The 13,827-nt window shown below is 39.2% G+C and overlaps 1 protein-coding gene across 6 annotated transcripts in view; it reads right to left on the bottom strand.

Annotated features, from left to right (window-relative positions):
• FEZ2 (fasciculation and elongation protein zeta 2) overlaps positions 1 to 13,827 on the bottom strand; it is a 46,557-nt gene that overhangs the window by 16,256 nt on the left and 16,474 nt on the right. The window lies entirely within an intron of this gene.

The following is a 13,827-nucleotide window of genomic DNA, read 5'->3' on the forward strand; positions in this document are numbered from 1 at the left end:
TTAGTGGTCTGTTGGACACTTGTACTTAAACATTGCAAAAACGCATCATATCCAAGACTGAATTCATCTTCCTCTCCCCCAGCAATTTTTTTTTTAATTTAAAGCCTGTTTCTCCTTCAGCATTCTATACCTCTCTCCTTCATTTATTCATTCTTTGAAAAAATATACTGAGCCACATATTATTTCAGGTATTAAGGATTCAAAGTGAACACGTCAGCCAAGGCCCCTCCCATCCTCATGACCTGACATTCCAGCCTAAGAGGAGCAGAAAAAATAAAACAAGGAACTAGATAACTGCAGATAATGCACGCCCTGCCAATAGCTACGACAATTAAAAACTGAATGCCTACTTCATACTGGGAGGTCAGAGAAAAGTTCTCCTAGGAGGTGACATCTGAGCTGAAACATGAATTATACACACTCCCAGATGAGCTACAAAGGACAATGGACAAGAGATCCTCTCAGAACAAAACCAAAAGCAGCCAAACTGGCCAACCAACGAGTTCACCCTGCGGCCAGTGAGCAGGGGTCCTGTTATTCTGCTGCAGCAGGATGTGAAACAGTAGCTACTGAGTATTTCCATTCTCCCCTCCTTCCAATAAGAAGGTTTTATTACAGTGACCCTGTCCTCTCCCCATCTTCATGTGCTGGATGTGCTGGAATGGGAGGCTTGCTCTTTGTACCATGAGGAGCTACATCATCCAGAGCTGATGGGAAGGACAGACATCCCCCAAGGATACTGTGCTAGATGCAGTTACTGCTGAAGAGATTTGCATATCTCACTTGGCGGAAGGGGTACATGTTCTATCTATGCCACCCCAAGGCAGAAATCAATGACCCAACCCTGGCCCCTCCCTTCTCCAGAGCCCCAGCCGATAGATTCAACTGCCTTAATATCTCAGAAATACAACTATTTTCCCATTGCTGTCACTTCCTTGGCTCAATTCTTTCCTGATGACGGCAACAGCCTCCAAATCAATTCCTTATCTCCAGTTGTCTCCTTCCGATTACGTTCTCCTTGAAACTCTGAAGTCACCCTTCCAAGAGACAAATCTGAATATGGAACAAGCCACTCAAAACCTCTCCTTGGTTTCCTACAGCCTTTAAATAAGGCCCAAATGCCATAGCGAGGCATACAGTACAAAGCCCTCCATCTTCTGGCTTCTACTTTGTTACCCCACACCCTCTTCTTCTTGACTTACTTCCTCCCTCAACCTCTGGCCATACGAACAACCTGCGGCTCCCCAGGTGCCCTGTCACCTCCAGGTGGTTGCCCACACCACCCCCTCTGCTCAGTATGCCTGTCCCCTGCTTCCTCTGCTTGTCCTCAGGATTCAATTCAGACCCCTCAACCAAACGAGGGGTGATAGTAATGTACACACACCGCTACCACAGGACAGTACCAGGCACAGAAAGCACTAAAAACGTGGTAGCTGTTTTGAATACAGCAATAATTACCCTATCCCCAGGTTTCTCAACCTTGACACTACTGACATTGAATTACAGATATGTAATCCTTTGATGGGGGAGCAGTCCTGTGAATTGTAGGATGTTGAATGGCATCTCTGGCCTCTACTCAGCTGGATGTCAGTGACACCCCCCCACCCCCAAGTAGTGACAGTGACAAACATTTCCGGGTATTCCCTAATGTCTCCTGGGGGACAGAATTGGCCTGGTTGAGAATCACTGCATGTGCATTGGATGGTCCGTTATCGGATCCCCAGCCCACAGGCCGCATGTCCCTGGAGGCTGAGATTTACTCTGCATCCTTAACACCCATGCCCGGCACATAATTAGATATCAATATATGTTTTTCTAATAGTACTAAATGAAAAGATAAAAGTTTATAATTTGCCACACAGATGGACCTTGAAGGCATTATGCTAAGTGAAGTGAGTCAGACAGAGAAAGACAAATAGTGTATGATCTCACTTATATGTGGAATCTTAAAAAAATAAAATAAAAACCTAAACTCATAGGAAAAGAGATCACACTTGTGGTTACCACAGGTGGAGGGTGTGGGGAGAGGGGACTGGAGGAAGGTGGTCAACCAGTATAAACTTCCAGTTATGAGATAAGTAAGCACTAGTGATGTAATGACTTTACTTAACACTGACGTATGATGTAGAAGAGTAAATCCTAGGAGTTCTCATCACAAGGAAAACCTTTTTTCTCCTTTCTTCTTTCTTTTAATTGTATCTATATGAGAAGATGGATGTTAGCTGGTCCTACTGTGGTAATCATTTCACCATATTTATAAATCAAACCTTCATGCTATATACCTTAAACTTACACAGCAATGTACGGCATTTATTTCTCAATAAAACTGGAAAAAAGAAAGAGGTTTTTGTTTTTGTTTTTTTTAACGTGGGGATGAGGCACAAGATCTAAAAAACAGAACAGAAAGGAAAAAGAAAGTTTTGGTTAGGTTAATTTTTCATAAGCTCAACCCCATCGCAAAATCTTTAAGGAGAGAAATGTCAGATACCCCTTTTGTATGCCCACAAAGCACAAGCCCATCCTCAGCAGGCAGGAGGCACTTGACTGATCATCACTGGCTTCAACTGCAAAATGCTTCAGCAACTACTTCCCCTAACAGTGAAATACTTCCAGATTTTTTTTTTTTTTAATGAAACCAGGAATCATACCTTAGTCAAAAGTATTTGGAATCAGAAAAATTTTTCAACAGTCTTCTTGGATAGAAAAATGTTGGACTAGAAATCAGAAATCTGGGCTCTCTCCCAGCTTTGCCACTAACTGTGTGACATGACAGCCATCCCTAAGCCTGCAGAGGCCCATTTCCTCATCTGTGAAATGGATGATTAAATGATGTCTTTTTTAAAGGTCTTCTCGTTTGTAACTTCTGTGAATCTACAAGTTAACTCCACCTAGAAGATACATGATTTTTTAGGAAGGCAAATCCAAACCATACATATGCACGCACACACACGCATGCACACAGAACAGTACAAGACTAAAAGGTCACATAAGCTATGATATTAGTGCTCTAGAATGACAGAATTGCCCAGCGAGATGATACATTCAGAGCTGTCTACTCCCGTGGCTTCCTTTTTCTTCTGTGACATGAGTACACTTTGAAGAGAAGAGACTAGGTCTTAGTCTCTCCATCCCAGTGACCTGCACAGGGCCTGTGCCACAGCAGGCATGTATAAACGTCTGCTAAGCTGAAGTTGTAACACACCTAAGACCAGTCTTAGAGCCTGTGATAACCATATTGGGAGGCTTCTTGACTTCTTGCAGGAGAGGAACTTTTTTAAAAGAGCTAAAAGGCAAAAATAACCTGAGGGTGAACAGAAGAAGGATGACATGACGAGATATAAAGTTTTTTGTCAAAGGTGTGAACAGCAGAGTTCTGGAAAAGCCCACTGAAGAACCTAGTCTGAGAAGTCAACATGAGATTAATAAAGATAAAATCATCCTATTGACATGGTTTGTAAAACAGTGTAGTGACTAAGAAATATAAAACCCCTGGGATAATAAAAGCGTGGCAAGTAGAAGAAGGTCAATGAACTAGAAGGATCACAGAATGAAAAGACTCCCAGCGAGACAAGGAAGGAAAAGGAAAAGAGCTCCGCAAAACACACAACAGAGTCTGCTTCACAACTGCCCTAAAAATTCCAAAAATACACTCTCTTGGAAGGCAAAATGAATTTTAAAAAGATAAAACCTCAGAGGCAGACTAAATTTACTTTTAGTAAACATCACCTCATTTAGGAACACTGCATTTACATGCTTGAGGGCAGATATAGTGTTATTAGGTGCCTATGGTACTTAACTGGGCCAGAGGGAAGACTTTCTCTATGCTTACATTTTGTAAGTGGGGGAGGGGAGGGATGGAGGGAAGAAGAGAGGCATTTCTTTGTTGAACATTTCTGAAGGTGACAGTGCCAGAGCTATGTCAAAGCACTGACAGAAGTTAAGTCTCAAGGTTATGAATGCTCGATGAAACAAAGGACATTCAATAAAGGGTTGTTACAGTTTAATTAAAGTAACAGCAGTATTAACTATGTCAGAAAGCCCAATCATGCCTCCAAGTAATCCACCACTTCTCGATTTGAAGTAAAGGTTCCAAATGTTCAAATTCAAAGCAAACACCATTGTAAAGCAATTATACCCCAATAAAGATGTTTAAAAAAAAAAAAAAAATTCAAAGCAAAGCGCTTGTGAAGATTCTGTGAGTCTAAAATTATTTTGTAATCTATCCACTGCACCTTTATGAAGGAGTTAATAGCTCTGTAAAATGCCCTTCGCAGAATGCAGTTTTTGATGGGAGCCCTTTTATAAGCAGGAAAATGATTAAGCATTACAGTATTCACTTTATTCTTCCCCTCACCGCTGACAAAGTGCCAAAGTAACGTGGCAAGGACAGGGGAAGGGGTTTACTGAGTTCAGGGCCTCAGTCACATGGTTCATACTGGGCATACTCACTACTGCCTCACGACCATTTGCTTCCCTGGTGTGAGTATGTATTAAAGTCTCAAAATCAGTCATTCTCTGGAAAATTTTCTCAGACGAAACCAGGAACTACCAAGTGTAAACAAGATATAGAAGAAAAAAAAAATCTATAAAAATCTGAAAGACAAAGAAATAAGCCAAGACCTCCATGCCCATCCACGATACACCTGCACAGAACTCCCAGAGCCATGGGTTCCCTGCACCCACCTCTGTACAACTCTGTACATCCTCGCTCCAATGTACACTGGTTCTGTGAGCTAAGGCCTGCTGAGCTTTTCTTCACCCATTTATGAAATGGCAGCAACGATAATACCTGCTTTATAAGGTTGTTGTGAGGATTAAATGAAATAATCCATGGGAAGCACTTAGCAGGGTGTTCAACAAATATAAATGTTCAGAAAATGTCTGGGCTGTATTCCCTTCAAAAGGCTAGACCAACATTTGGGACATAACTCCCAAACAGAAATAACCACACCTTTCTGCTTTTCTCCCAAACAGTAAACAACAGTATTTCAAGTTCTCCTCATACAAATAAAATGGCAACTGAGAAATAACCACCCTGATTATAGTCTCTAGGTTAAAAGGACTGAAGACAACACAAGGAAAAGATACTACTGTCTGAGACTGAATCAGCCAGAAAGCTTGAACAGAAAACAAGTAACACTTTTAGGTAATTCAAGGTCTTTCTGAATAATAAAAAGAAAAGAGCTAGAAAATACCACCTAAACTGAAAAGCAACACGGAATCAGATACAGAGTTGTGGTTTGTTCATTCTTTTCCAGAGTCTTAACCATACCAACTCATTCTCTGCACAGTATATTCACCAGATCAACGAATTTCACAGAAAGCAGGATCCAAGACAGGAAAAAGCCAAACTAACCCAGAGGTCAGGAAATTCAGACTATTCCTGCTATCAAACTCTTCTTAGCTCTTCTCTTACGCTGAGGCCTCACCTGATCCCAGTGGCACAGATCTCTAACTAGCCAGGAAAGCTTTTAAAAATCTCAATATCAAAGCTCAATATCAGAAAAAAAGGTTGGGAAAAGCAATTAGGAAATGCTTTTTCATCTATTTCTGACTCTAATCTATGCTCTCACTCCATTAATATTCTTTATACTTGAGGTTCAAAAGAAATAAAATTCAAACATAATTATTGTCCTTTATACATCACATCATTTTTAGTAGCTTGAGTGACATGATTTCAAATATTAATTTATGGAATAGTAGTTAATGTTTTAGTTAAAACTCTTAAAATAATCAAAATACAAAACATGAGAACAGCATAAAATTGAAAGCAATAGTTAAATGTAAAAAAAAAAAGTAAAAACATTCAAATAATTAGTAAGCTATTACCTAAGATGTAAAAATTGATCTTGCTTGTTTTGACACTTCTTCAAATCAAATAATTTTAATGTGAATGATAAATCAGTTATAAATGCAAATTCTACCAAAAAAATATTTTTTTGAAAAAGATCCAAGTAAGTTAGAAAATATGAGTTACACCAAAGCAGATAAATATTTGAACATGTCTTAAATATTGAACTACTAATTTATAAGTTCAATCTCAAAGCAGAAAGATGTGAACGAATATTTTCAAAGTTAGGAGTTAAATGGACTGGCATCAATTTAGTTTTTTGTATCTGAAGATCTTTTAAAATTTTTAAGTAATTTAATCTTAATATGGTAATTAACTATTGGCAAACATTTTCAAAGCTACTAAAACTAGAGTAAAATAATTAACCCTGTCAGTTTTATAAACTCTTTTCTAATACTTACAGATATTCTAAATATATAATAAGATCACAATTTCCTGGCATATTATGGTTTTTACGTGAATTTGTATTATACTAACAAATAATTAACAAACCTTTCCAAGACATAAAGGAGTCAAGAACAGACTCCTGGGCTTCCTTGGTGGTGCAGTGGTTAAGAATTCGCCTGCCGGGCCTTCCCTGGTGGCAGAGTGGTTGAGAGTCCGCCTGCCGATGCAGGGGACGTGGGTTCGTGCCCCGGTCCGGGAAGATCCCATATGCCGCGGAGCGGCTAGGCCCGCGAGCCATGGCTGCTGAGCCTGCGCGTCCGGAGCCTGTGCTCCGCAATGGGAGAGGCCACAACAGTGAGAGGCCCGTGTACCGCAAAAAGAAAAAAAAAAAAAAAAGAATCCGCCTGTCAATGCAGGGGACACGGGTTCGAGCCCTGGTCCAGGAAGATCCCACATGCCGCAGAGCGACTAAGCCCATGCACCACAACTACTGAGCCTGTGCTCTAGAGCCCGCGAGTCACTACTACTGAGCCCACGTGCCACAACTACTGAAGCCCACGCGCCTAGAGCCGGTGCTCCACAACAAGAGAAGCCACCGCAGTGAGAAGCCCGCACACCACAACGAAGAGTAGCCCCCGCTCGCAGAAACTAGAGAAAGCCCGCGCGCAGCAACAAAGACCCAGTGCAGCCAAAAATAAATAAATAAAATAAATTTATAAATAAATAATAAATTAAAAGAAAAAGATAGACTCCTGATTTTTATTACAGTAACTGCTGAGTCATAAAAGCTCCCTATTACCAGTCTAACACCAAAAAACCATTGCAGAAAATGAATAGTGGATAATGGTAAGATATCAAAAACTGGTGATAACATATTTCTCTAGGCAATACTACCTTTCAAAAAACAAATTTGTTCCACATCTAAAATAATTCGTAATTCATAGATATGAATTATTAAAACAATAAACATGGCACGACTAAGTTTCTCTCCACCCTACAATGACTTTCCATTTTATGCCTAACACTAATTTTTAGAAATATTCTTTGAAATAAATAAATGCAAACAAACACTATCAAAGATCACCAACAAATTATTGTTGAAAATGTGTTAGTATTTACATTCAAGTATGTATACAGGGCAGACTTTATCCTCTCAACTACCACTACTTAGAAAAGGCGAGGACACAGCCCTTTTCCCCCTTCTCCTCTGCCTTTTTTTTTTTTTTTTTTTTTTTTTTTTGCAGTACGCGGGCCTCTCACTGCTGTGGCCTCTCCTGTTGCGGAGCACAGGCTCCGGACGCGCAGACTCAGCAGCCATGGCTCACGGGCCCAGCCGCTCAGCGACATGGGGGATCCTCCCGGACCGGTGCACAAACCCGCGTCCCCCGCATCGGCAGGCGGACTCTCAACCACTGCGCCACCCGGGAAGCCCTCCTCTACCTTCTTTAAACTACCTTTTATCACTGTGTATAAACAAAATGTGCCCGGAGCACTGCCAACATTTTAATTTTTTTCATTTGCCCCCAATCTGGGGACAACTGGGCTACCTGCTGACTCTCTTCACCCAGCATACTGGGCATCTGACACACACAGCACAAAGGGCTGTTGCTAGGTGGGGTGCCTGCGGCACGTGACTTGGAGATGGATGGTCACCATCTGCGGGCACAACTCAGGCTGCTGGAGGGGCCCTGAGCAAAGGAGTAACTCAACACACTCTTAGGATAAAACAAGGCTACGTTTTATAATAAATTTTAGTCACAATATAGTGATTTCTTTATCTACACAAACTCGCTTAAATGGAGTTTACATCTTTTTTCTTCTAATTTTTAATTTTATCAAATTTTAGTCTAAATCAGGGGTTGGCAAACTTTTCTATAAAGGGCTAGATAGTAGATATTTTAGATTTGCAGCCCACACAGTCTGTCACAACTATTCAACTCTGTCCTTGTAACACCAAAGCAGTCATAGACCACGTGTAAATGAAATGACATAGCTGTGTTCCAATAAAACTTTATTTATAAAACAGAGAGGGTTGATTTGGCCCTCAGGCAGTAGTTTGCTTTGCCTATCCCTGGGCTAAATCATCTTAGCAAACGTGAAATTTTAAAATTCCAAGTTGAAAAGAAGGCACAACAACAACAAAAAGCCAGGTCCTTATTATTTTAAAAAGCACCAAATTCAAACAGTTGTGCCAGAACAATTCCTTCCAGGCTTATTGCTAGCATAAATTAGACCAACTTCAGAACAATCTAATAGTAGCTGTCTAAACAAAAATAAATTTCTCTTACCTTAAAGTCAGCTTTGGTCAAGATTAAATGAAAAAATATTACTGGGGCATTTTTGCATGTAAAAGAGAAACAAAATAGATTGACTATTAGTCAGAATATGAGCTACGTGAATCATAAAGACAGATGGAACAATGCATCTGTGAAAGAAAAATATATACAAGAAAGAGCATCTATCATTCAAGCCCTAGCTCCTCCTCATCCTTAAGCAGTTCTCTCTCCAACCCCCAAAAGCAATAAATTAGGATAATATGATTCTTTTTACAATGGAGTCACTGACTGCTAATACCCCAGAAGTTTTCAGAATAAACTTCAGGTTAGATTGAAGGAATTATACATTTTTGCTGGTGGTGAGAGCAACACACTAGAACTCTCTCTTGAAAGTTCAATGTGATATGGACAACAGAAAAGATACTATACATTCCCATCTTTTCAATCCTAGACTTTGAATAAGAAGCCTTACACATGACTTTAATTTACAAACATTGGATTCTAAAGGAGGAAGTACGTCTATTTTCATCCTTATAAGCTTACTAAGTAAGGTATGATGTTAGGCAGGTAAATACTAATGTCTTTACAACTTCAGATAACTCCAGATGACAACCACTACTAAATTACTTTAATTTTTTAAATTACTAGTTTAAAGATAACTGATGTACTTCAACTTGTTCTTCTACTCACGTGAACTGCCACTGGAATTCAGTGACCTGTGAATCTATTTGATATAAACAGAAGACTGGCCAAGAAAAAATCTCTGACAGAAGAATAATCATTCAAATACCACAAATCCTCTGGGATTCCATCTCCTTTACAGTGAAGTTTCAATTTAACAAACATGCATTAAGTGAAAAATTAGGTGAGGTGCTGGGGAAACAATGTGAATGAGCCTTTGGGAAGGCTGCACTTTTTTCTAAGGAGAGATTTAAGCAAATGATTACAGTAGAATATAGTACTAGGACATAAGAAGTACGTGCACCCTCATAAATAAATAGGAAAAACAACTCAAATGTGATATAATAGGCAACACACAAAAGAGTACAGTCAATAGATCAAAACCTTATTTGCCTATCAGATCAGTATATATGAGAAGATTAATAATATCCATCCTAAGTTGGAGGTTTGGAGAAATGGCCAGTTACTTATGCTGTTACTGGGTAACGTTTATGTAGGACAATTTGAAAAGACTGTCGTTTAAAACCGGATATTCTTTGACCTAAAAATTCCACTGGTTTTGATTTTTTGTCTGAGCAGAGGGTCGGTGCCCCTAACCCCTGATTAGTTCAAGGGTCAACTGTATTGCAGAAAAGGATATCCTTGAGTGTTGTAATTCACTTTTTCTTTCTGAATAAAGACAATATAAGTAGTTTGTTCCTATTAAAAAATAAATAAACATTTAAAAATAAAAAATAAAAACATATCCACCTATTCCTCTAAACAAAAAATAAACTTAAAAAAAAATTCCACTGGTTTTGGTGCATGAGTAGACTGGTTTCACTGACAAAAGAAATATATAGGAATAAATTCACCTTCAGGAAAATGGTAACATTAGTCTGATAAGATAAATTTCGATGCCCGTAAGATATTCAGGGAGAAATGTTTAGTAAACAGTTGGACATGTAATAACTAGCATTTACTCAGGATATATGCTAGTCTTACATACATTATTTCATTTAATTCCTCCAAAATTCAAAGGGGTATGTACCCAGTGGCAGGATCATGATTCAAACACAGCTCTTAACCCAAAGTTCTTAATCACTGTGCAATTCAGCCTCAATACATTTGGCACCTGGCAGAAATACAGATTTGCAAAAAAAAAAAAGAAATCTTTTCTTAACTATTTATTCATCAGGAGTTTATTGAGCACCTCATGTGGGACCTGGGTATACCATGAAAATAAAGTTACATTTTCTATCCTTAGGGAGCCTAACAGAGACAGACATGAAGACAAAAAATTGCAATATGATATGACAGTACTAACTGAAATAGTTAAGAGGAATAATATTAACCCCAGAAGGAGAGAGTTGTCAATTCTGCAGTGGAGGAAGAGTCATCTAGAAAAGTTCTAAGAAAGGAAGACAACGCTTGACCATGATTTTGAAGAATAAGTTTAAAAAAAAAAAAAAAAAACCTCCCATGGGTTTCCCTGGTGGCGCAGTGGTTGAGGGTCCGCCTGCCGATGCAGGGGACACGGGTTCGTGACCCGGTCCGGGAAGATCCCACATGCCGCAGAGCGGCTGGGCCCGTGAGCCATGGCCGCTGAGCCTGCGCGTCCGGAGCCTGTGCTCCGCAGCGAGAGAGGCCACAACAGTGAGAGGCCCGCGTAGAGCAAAAAAAAAAAAAAAAAAACAAAAAACCTCCCAAGCGGACAGTGGAAGCAGGAAAGGAGAAGGAGGGCTGCTCTAGGAAAAGGCAGGAGCATAAATAGAAGCATCACAGCCCAAAACAGCATAGTCAGTTGAAAGAAGTACATGTGGGTCATCAAACCCATTAACAGACAGTGCCCTTCAGCCATTCCAGTCTCTACTCCCCACCCGTTTCTCTAGATTTTGAACAGGATAAAGGAGATAGAAAGTTGTTGAATCTGTTGAGTCTCATTTGCCAAGGAGAAGATCCACTCTTCCAACCCACCGTCCAAACAGAGAATTGGAGAGGGAAAGAACAGCCTGCCCTGCCAATCAGGAGGGGCAGTGACACAGTGGCCACCCCTTTGAAAACAGCTCCCCACAGCACTGCTAATAACCTTACCAAGCCTTTCGTTTTCTCTGTGGCATTTATTACTACCTGAAGTTACGTTGTCTATTCATTCTTTTCTTTGTTTAGTGCCTGCATCCCTCATTAGAATGTAAGCTTCAAGAGGCCCGGGGCCTTGCCTATTTTATTCACCACTGTATCTTCAGTGTCTGGCACAAGAAAGACACTCTGCAAGTATTTAACGAATAGTTTTAGCTTATCCAACATATAACAGATTACTTTAAAAATTAAAACAAATCAACATTTCACTTTTATAATACTCAGTATTTTAATATTTATAAATAGCATCCCTAAGCCCCTAAATTTTTTACTCCCTGCAGCAAATGTTTCAAACAAAGTATGTCTCCAAAATGAACACCTAAAGAGTTTAACTCTGTTCTATTCACACGCAGATATTTCATTACAGTATCTCTGGACCTAAGAGAAGAAGCTAGCAATGATGGATAAAGTGTGATACCAACTACAAATTGATGTTTTGTTTCAAAGAAATATGCTAAGGAAAAATGGCAGGAAGCTATTCCATGCTTAAGGAAAAAGTACAAGTCCTGCGAATAAAACATATCTAAGGTAGAAAGAAAAGAGTGACCAATGTTATTAGAAAACAGGTAAGGCACGATATCACCAATTCTTAGAAATTAGTATCACTGATGATAGCTAACTCACAGAGATCAGGCCTTGCCAAAACTGTATATTATACAAAAGGTCTGGAAAGGAAGTTATCTTGGAATCTGTTTAGCCAACTGGCCATTTCACTTTAAGGTTCTTTTGAGCCACCAACCACTATTTTCAGAATCACAGGTTTCAGGCTCCTTGTGTCACAAATGGAATGGTCTTTTGCCGTCATTTCAGGCGTCAGAAAGAAGGAGGGAACTAGTGCTACAAGTTTAGCCATGCCATCACTAGCCTGATTAAAGGTTTTGACACAAATAGCAGATCAGAACTCAAGAAGCAACTTCACAAGTCCAAATATTGTGGAAAAAAATTTTACTGTTCCTATGAATCTATTTCAAGACTAATAAAGGTTCAAATAAGACCTAAATGTTGCCCTGTCAAATCCATTTCTCAATATAAATGCCATGTAAAATTACACAATGAATCCACTCTAACCCTTTTTATATGCGAGTTAGAAAAAGAAGTCCTTAAATGTCTCTAGGGCTACATTTATTTTCCTCAGCCAAGTGTTAACATGAATAAACGGAGGATTTACATGTAATCCCTAAAAGCAGATAGGCAGAAATTACCAACCATGCTATGACTTTTTAACTAAGCATTTTATTTAATCACACTTGCATAATAGGGCCATTTAAAGGGTACGATTTTTTTAAAATCTGAGAAACAAAAATTTGTCCCTAATATTTTAAAGCAAACTTTCCAGGACTGTATATTCAAACAAATGTTTTAGTTTTTGCATGTTTTGGTGGGGTTTTTTCTGTTTGGTGGGTGCTGTTTTTTTCATTGTTGTCACTAGAAGTGACTAAACGCTTTCCAACCAATACTACCATTTCTAAAAAATATTTTGTTCCACATATCTGGCAACTTTTGCAAAGTTAGCTTATAAACTGTCTTTTCTATGTACAAATGACATTACACTAAGAAAATGTGCATTTACTCATAGGCCAAAAACGGCATAATGAATGGGCTAAATGGTAAGATTCTTTTTGTCTGTATTAACTCTCATTGGTGGCTCAGCACCCCAGAACTGCACTCTTTCCTCAATTCCATCAGAGTCTGATTAATGAGATCTCTTTCTCTGGTAAGTATTCTTTAGAAAAAAGTGAATCAAGACTTAGTCAAAGACAGAACTATTATAATTGCAAACCATATAACAGCCAGTCTGTGATGATCTGCATTACCATGTTATCAATATTATGAATTTTAAAAGTACACTCCCTTTAGAAAAATGAATCCCTTTGCCCATCCAGAGCTCTCCCGGGTCTATCTGGGGTCTGCTAACAGATTGGGGTCGACAACTGCACTACAGCCTTTGGATTGGAACTGAGTCCCAGGATGTGCCCTGGGAGGAGTTGTTCAGCAGGTTTCAAAGCCTCTGTCAGGCCCCTCCACCTCTGAAAGATAAAGTTTTTACTGCCCTGAAGTCCTATAAGGGCTTAAGATGGAGATTTCGAAGTCCCTGGTCTTAGCATTTGGACAGACCTGTTGTTAGCTCTTGGTAGTAGTGTGTGATATTGCATTTGGGCAGAGACAAGTTCTCAGCCCAGGCCCCAATTCTCTATGGGCAACATTCTGTTTTGAGCACTCGAATATATGGTTTACAAAATTAAAATCCCAGTGTTCTTACCAAAAAAAAAAAAAAAAGGGGTTTCTCTCCTTTTATTTTACTCTAAAAATAAAACCAACACTTCTTCACATACAAACAAGATAAAGGTGACAAGGTACAAGGTCTCAACTGATCAAAGAATAATGAAATAGCCATAAGACCAATAAGGAAATGCATCCCAAATAATTAACAGTTAATGTTTATAATGAAATTTAATCAAGTGAAGTTAACAGGACACCTTAGGAAAAATGAAAAGCAGAAAACAAAAAACTTCA

The sequence above is a fragment of the Phocoena sinus genome, chromosome 13 (assembly GCF_008692025.1).
Source record: "Phocoena sinus isolate mPhoSin1 chromosome 13, mPhoSin1.pri, whole genome shotgun sequence".
Classification (NCBI taxonomy): Eukaryota; Metazoa; Chordata; class Mammalia; order Artiodactyla; family Phocoenidae; genus Phocoena; species Phocoena sinus.